Source organism: Asterias rubens, chromosome 13 (genome assembly GCF_902459465.1).
Source record: "Asterias rubens chromosome 13, eAstRub1.3, whole genome shotgun sequence".
Taxonomy (NCBI): Eukaryota; Metazoa; Echinodermata; class Asteroidea; order Forcipulatida; family Asteriidae; genus Asterias; species Asterias rubens.
Window position 1 is genome coordinate 9048975 of NC_047074.1, and position 8309 is coordinate 9057283.

Here is an 8309-nt window from a genome sequence, read left to right on the forward strand (position 1 = left end):
TATTCTCGTCCATATTTGTTCACGTATACAATTTCCAATAAAGCCAATAAACACTAACTTCCTCAAACTCATTTTAAAACCTACGGAGCCTAGGAAAGAACAAGTAATATTTAAAGTTCTCAAGTTTCACGGCCTAGTACTGTTTCAATACTTACAACAATTATACTCGTCTGAAAAGTCTGCGCAATCTCGAAATCCATTGCATCTTTGCATTCGGCTAATACATACATCGTCGCATCGGTAATCCTCACTGCTGCAACTACCTGCAATGCAAATCGGGGTTGGGAGAAAAACAAATATTTGCTAAGAAAATATTTAACTGTAATTTCCATACACACTGCAAATGAACCCATCAGTACACTGTTTCGTGCAATAGGCGTTATGTTACTGAACGCATTTTAAACAATTTATTTTGTGTTCCTTTTTTCATAGTGTATACAAACAATAATCTGACCTGTAATTTCCCGAAGGTTTCGAAACAGATCTCATTGATACAGGGTCATTATATATGGAAATACGAAAGGAAATTGAAATCACAAGGAAAATAAAAGGAGCTAAAATAGAGAAGAGCTGGACAAACTGCCCGCAAAACAAATGGTGTACAACAAAACTTGGGTGGCATCCACAAACTAGGAAAATGAGAAAATATGATAGGACGATGTAAGAACATAAATGGAGGCACACAATCTCTTAAACAGGATCAGTTATGGACAAAACTGAGGTGGGATGAACACGCCAGAGAACTATTCCAGGGAAAACTCACGCAGTCAAGTAGGGACTGAAAACACAATCCACATGGTGCCCCCGGTGGGATTCGAACCGGGTCCAAGAGGCATAATGCGAGGAAATACACAACTACACCGACCATTATCGCTATATGTAGTTTTTCTCTTATACACTGCCCGACACAATAGAACTTACCGCAACCAACCTCATCGCCTAGTAGCGGGCACTGTGGTGTACCGTCACACACCTCATGTTCAGGTATGCAAGCCAGGCCAGACGGACAGACAACATCACCCTCCCCACATTCTGAAAAAAAGGAAGCAGGAAGAAACAGTGTTAAAAAAATGTTTCCATACTTAAACACCCAAGAAGTGCCAATCCTCTTTTATGCACACGACGGTGACAGGCAATAGAGGGTGATGACCATCAACCAATAACGACCACAAAAAACAACACTATTAGACGTTGTTAGTCTTTTTTCCCTTCTCTTTATATCTAAGCGACGGACAGGGAAGGTCAAATAAGTCCCCTATTATGGGTGCGTTCGTTTAGCTTCCCTGGGTCGACCCCGATGTGTGGCGTTTTTTTTTTCCAGGATGAACGTAATTATCTGCACACTTTTGTCCTGGAAAAAAAACCCCACCACACACCGGAGTCGACCCGGGGGAGCTAAACGAACGCACCCTATGGTTGGGGAAAGGAGGCAAGATGTGGTCATTGCTCACACTGTGCCTGTTTATTTGATCGTATGAAACAAGAAAGAGCTCGGCTCCTGCTTCAGGTTAAACGAGTTCAAAAATGTGAACATTTGACCGTAGACCCATTATGTAGGTTTTTTTCCTTCGCACATAAAATCGTACAGTGGAACACATGGACGTCATCATGACGCAATCGTCATAAGAGCCACAGTGTCGATACAGTGTCGATAAAACGGCGAAGCACGCTTTTCGGCCTATTTGAGTGGGCGCCCTATGTTTCACGTCATAATGGGCTATCGGTAGGTTTTTAAGATAAGGCTCTAAATGATCTTCAGCGTGTTTCTAAAACAGTTTTTATCTGGTCCTACCTGCTGCAGCCAATTTGTAACAGTTGTAATTAATTTAAAAAAGCACTAGATCTTATCATTGCAATCGTTGAATCATGACTTTTGTCCATGGCATGAAAGGGTTTTTGTACGACACAAGCCACAATGTCCACAGATTAACATTAAACTTACACCGTTTGAAGATAATGATAAATAATCCTTGCTGATGTGCTGTAGTTTTTGAAAAATAATTGAAAAATTTCACAAAATCCATTTCAGCATATACAATGTATAACGCGACTCTCCTGAAAACATTGCTCCAAAAAAAAACCTTGAAAACTAATGAAGCTGAAACTTCTACAAGTAAATTACATTACATAGTTTATATCTTCATTCAAAGTTGATTTATGTCATGGCCAACAACTTGATCTACAAAAGGTATCAAAACCATTCAACATGGTTTTTGGGTCTGCATAAACTACTCACCCAATGGCTCAAACTGCTCCAGTTCCACGGTAAACCGAGTGCTGGAGCTGGCAGTGGGCAACAATAACACCAGCACATTGTTTGTTTGCGACGTTACAGCTATTGTTGAAACTGCATCATTTTCCGTGTGGAAGGTGTCCCGTCCAAGTGTAAACCGAGTCCCATCGCTGAAAATGAAGTCTGCCCCGGACAAGTCCAGTTCAACCATGGTGAGTTGAATACGGTGTCCCACAGAGGCGAAAATTTGCCAAATACACAATTTGCCATGGGGAAATTTGATCGAGTCTTCTACAATGTCAGCATGCAGAGTATGAACTAAGTCGTCGGTAATGTTGATTGTTGATTGACCGTTGCAGACATCTGTTGGAGTAATGGAATTGGTAGTTAATCAATCTATAATTAATATTAACTTGATAGTCACGCAGAAGATCTCCAATCGCTTTGGAAACTGATTTAACCGAGATTATAGTTGGATTAACCAGGATTCCGGTTGGATTCAACGGGATGCCATCAAAAATCCTGATGATATTTTAATGAATTCTTTAAACAAATTTGGCTTTCAATGCGACAAAGAAAACACTTGTTTTGGAAACATGTAAGGTCATCATCCAATGAAAGGCATTTGGCAATTTACAGAATACCAACGATTGGCAATTAGTCCCCAGGAAATAAAATCGATCATGACCATTTAAAAAAGTGTCTCATCCTTTTTAATAACGTTGCCCCTTGCATGATGGCAGTTGGTGGCCTAAACATGTAGGGCCGTAACTACGAAAGCCGTTTAACCCATTAGATGCGTATAAATTAGTAGTCACTGTATAAACCTTGTGTCTAACTTCAAGCAGGTACTACAAAGCTTGCTTTTAGTTAGCCGCGTTAAAAAAACCATTAGAGTTAAACATGTGTTTTTAACAAACATTAACAATTCTTAAACATGGTACAGGGGTTGTTTAGTGAGTATTCTGAACCATTTACTGATCATCTAATTTTTTCTGGTGATGAAACCAAGGAAACCTGTAAACATGGACACCTGTATTGTGAACAAGACAAACCGGGGTTGATCCCTACTCTTCCGAGCTATAACTGTATATTCTTATACGTGTATAGACTGGTTCCCGGTCTTCTAAGACAACTTTATGGGGATTCCCGGCGTGATTCCACGAAGATCCCACGGTGGAAAATAAAGTCTATAAACTAGTAAAAAATTCCAATTAAGAAAAAATCTATTGGACAAAATTGCACCACGTTCCGGTTTGACGTAAATCCTACCGGGACCCCGGTTGTGACTTATTCTGCACGGAAACATGCAGTTCTTCCGAATGACCTAAACTGGTATCCTAATAAGGAACCAGGATTATGCCAGGATTGATCTATCCCCAGCAAAATCCTGGCAGAATTCTGGCGAAATTACAGCTTCATTTTCTATGGGCCAGGCACTAGCTCTACAGACCCACATTTGTTATTAGATACAATCGTTTCACTGCGTGCAGTGACGCAAGCATATATGTAACCATGTATATGCATGAAATGTTGTTATACACACAATGTAGGATTTGACTGCAAATCTACATGTCAAATTGATGCGAGGAATAGTGTACGTTTGTTCGGATCGGTACACTTGCTCAAGTCAGGTATCCGGCTAATTCTCAGGCCTCAAAGTGTGATGTCAGGTATTCAGGCTACGTGCACTACACGGTAACGGATCAAAGTCAAGAGAGGGCGTAAATAGCTTAAAATTGCGACGACAAAAGGGTATGGAACCTTACCACAACCAAGCTCATCGCTGAGGTCTTTACAGTTAGCGATGCCATCACATTGGAAGCGAGCATGTATGCACAGACTAGACAATTCACACCTGAACTGTCCTTCCTGACAGGGGACTAAAAATAGTAAGAAGTTTGTGTTATAAAGAAAACGCCATCGGTCACACTTTGAGTGTTCAAAATTTCTTAAATATTTTTTTTTATTGTACAGTGCAATTTAAAGGTAAGATCAAAGATTGGCGCACAGTATCTGGATGACCAATCAAAGACGCTAGCAAGTCACTGTGGTTTAAACGAATATTTAAAAAGATAAGTCTTAAAATGGCGTTGAAATGATATGACAGAGAGTTGTTGGCAATGGAAATGGAAATAATTATTATGGTTTTGCTAATTTATTTTCACTGACAAACATTTGAATCTGGTAAACAGTTCTGGAATCGTCTCTGAGATTTCTGAGGGCTGGTGTCCGTTCACGAACAGCGATGTGTACCAATGTGGATGAACTCGAGGTTTTTGAAGTTCCAGTTTATAACTATTTTTCTCAGGAAGTTAAAAGCCAATGAAAGCCCTTCATTCACCTTAGTAAGGGGACTAGTGACGTAGCATGCAAGGGCAGTCGGTCAGTTTAAAGGCAGTGGACACTATTGGTAGTTACTCAATATAACCATTAGCATAAAACCTTAATTGGTAAAGAGTAATGGGGAGAGGTTGATAGTATAAAACAGTGTGAGAAACTGCTCCCTCTGAAGAGAACTAGTTTTCGAGAAAGAATTGATTTTCCACGAATTTGATTTCGAGGCCTCAGATTTAGAATTTGAGGTGTCGAAATCAAGCATCTGAAAGCACACAACTTCCCTTGACAAGGGTATTTTTTCTTTCACAGTTATCTCTTAACCTCAACGACCAATTAAGGTCAAATTTTCACAGGTTTGTCATTTTATGCATATGTTGAGACACACCGAGTGGGAAGACTTGTCTCTGACAATATACCAGTAGTGTCCAGTTTCTTTAAAGAGTGATTGTAAGTGTCAATATTTACTTACTCGAGTCGTCGAACTCCCTTACTTGATACCACAATGGTCCTCCTCGTCCCGAACTACTGAGAGTCAACCACATTGAGTTTTCAAGGGAGGCGATCAACAGCGGTTGTGAGTACCCAGCAAGAGACTCCAGCTGAGATGATTTAACTGTTGGGTCCACGCCACTCCCTACAGTCGTAAATGTGTCAGGTCCTATGTTCTGTTGTTTAACGTCTAGAAGAATCCTTTATTATTCGAGAGAGCAATATACTTTCATAATCGTTGTCATGTTCCTTGTATCCAAAACAGTAATATGGATGCTAAAATACATTGTACAAAATGTCACCAGACTATGTTAAAAAAGAACTGTTGAAAACAGTACCATGGTGTAAGTGTGTCAGTTTTTTCTGATACTGTCACCCCAGCCTGTAATCGATTATGTCATCAATAGATTTGTTCCAGGCTTGATGTATTATTAAGTCAAACACCATCTGATGTTTCATATCAATCGATGGAAGGCATGTTGAAAAATGTATTATCCTCCATGTGTGTTATCATTATACACAGCTTCAATACTTCCGTTTGTTACATAATATGCTTCAACGCACATGTGAGAATCTTTTACACTTCGTCGTGAAGTACTTGTCAGATCATTAAAACAAAAATGTACTGTTTTGGTAAGCGTGCGAGTTTACTATGATGGTTTCATCAAGTGTTCAAAACACACCACATTAAACTTTATAGTACTTCATTTGCTGTCCCATGGTTTGGATGTTCCCTTTGGTTTTGTCCCAAAATAACAAGTATTTTCACTGTCCTGGTGCCATTTTCCCCCGATCCCTGAGTCTTTGATTTGAATGTGTATTTCCGTAACTCCTACACTCTAGAAATCAGTACCTGGTTCGTAAGCAATTGTGTGGCTTCGACTTCCCAGTTTAAAAAAAAAAAATTTAAAAACTCACTCCTGTGTTTTATAATGTATTTCCTATAAGGTTTTTATTTGTTTTGTTGTAGCGCTTTGTAGCCGCTCGGAAAAGGGGTTTTCTATTAAAATGCTGTTAATAATAACAACAAATACAATTAAATCATCTCTACTCTTTTATAAATACCTCACCTGTATCCCTGCCTTGCGGTGAATATCCAGAGACAGGCAGTTATTGGTGGAAGTCCCGTTTCAAGGGATGAAATGTTATACGTGTTATCTGGATAGTCTTCAAGATTGATATATCTCTCACTTCCACAAAATGAACTTGCTGGAGAAAGAAATAATTTTAACAGGCATGAAACATAATAAATATTACAGAAAACAATAATAATAATAATAATAATAATAATAATAATAATAATAATAATAATAATAATAATAATAATAATAATAATAATAATAATAATAATAATAATAATAATAATAATAATAATAATAATAATAATAATAATAATAATAATAATAATAATAATAATAATAATAATAATAATAATAATAATAATAATAATAATAATAATAATAATAATAATAATAATAATAATAATAATAATAATAATAATAATAACCCGTTTTTATATAGCGCTTTTCACACCCGGAGGGCGTCCCAAAAGCGCTTCACATTATTACCCCTGGTCACTGGGCCTTAAATCACTCCTTAAACCATCTCAGCTCCCTGGTTGGGAGTATACAGCCTTGTGCAACATTAATATGCGCTACTCGGCTAAATCAATCACAAGAACCATCTCTGCCCTCGCAGGTACCCATTTACCCCTGGGTGGAGAGAAGCAATTATAGTTAAGTGTCTTGCTCAGGGACACAAGTTTCACGACCGGGATTCGAACCCACACTCTGCTGAACAGAAGCACCAGAGCTTGAGTTCGGTGTTCTTATCCAATCGGCCACGACACCCTACAAACAGATGACTTGATCGAGTTTAAGGCAACTTTTACATGCAACTTGAAGGAACCAGCTGCGTTCGTTGCATGCTACGGAATCACTTTGGTAGCTAGCACTTGATTATTATTTTTCAAAATATGTCTTACGATCTCCAAGACTAAACTTTAAACAATCAAAATGTTATGGCCTTTCCTTCATGGAGATTGCCTGGAACTAGATGCCTGCAAGTTGCCTCGTGTGACACATGGCAACTTTTACAAGAAACTTAATAAGACAACCAACTGGAGTTCATTCTACGGACCATTTGTAGTAGAACGTGTAATTGTTTAGAACAATGTGTAATACGATTCCCCAAAATAACGAGTGAATATTCAAATGAGAATGCCGTTCCTTCATGAAGGAATTGGTTTGCCTGTAAACTGCCTCGTGTGACATAACCCTCATATTGCAAGGATTCTCAAATTTGCTGAAACAGTTCTGTTTAGACTCTGTTTTCTTTTTTCTTCCTGTTTATTAATACTTATATTGACATTAATACTTTACTTACAGCATGATACCTCGTCAACAAAGTTGTTGCAGTCAAAGTGTCCATCACATATATACATATGCGGAAGACAGAACTGGTTCTCATTACACGGTAGGCCGGAGTCACACTGACCTATTATACACAGCATGGCAAAATGTACAGGATTACTTGAGCGTCAAGGATGTTACACTCCAAAAACTTCCGGGTCAGCGTTGATCCAGAATTCGCTTCAAATAATGTGACTACTTTGGAGGTGAACGCAGTACCTAAATGTTGTCCGAAAATCAAGAGCTATACATAAAGGTTCTGGGTAGCCTTGGCGGCCTTGCACTTTTGTACTATACTACAGTATCTGTGAACAGCACAGAGGAAGAGTCCTTTATAGGGATTAGGTTCTGGTCTACATTATAGGCTTACGTTACATTTTGTACACGGCTAGCGCTTCATTAGCCTTCTTGAGATATGGCGGACTAGAGGAGTGCATTGTTTGGATTGGGTGTAAACAGAGAAATTGACCCCAAAATGAACCTAGTTAGTCCACCATACTTCATAATGGCGTATGACCCAAGACTACCAAAACCCCCTTGCATATTATGACGTCACTAGCCCAAAACAGTCCACTCACTGCGCTACCATGGGCAGCAGGCACGTAGTGATACCTCTTGTCACTGTATTGCGCTTTTGGATACTAAGTACGCGCTTGTGAAATCGCAAGTAGGCCTACTATGTTGCACATGACGTCACTAGCCCAAAACAGTCCACTCACTGACAGACTCGCTACCATGGGCAGCAATGATATAGCAAGGAATGGGCGGCACACATGGGTTCCAGACTAGTCTGCCCATTGGGTTAATGTGCTACCTTTTGGATTGAAAATGGCATT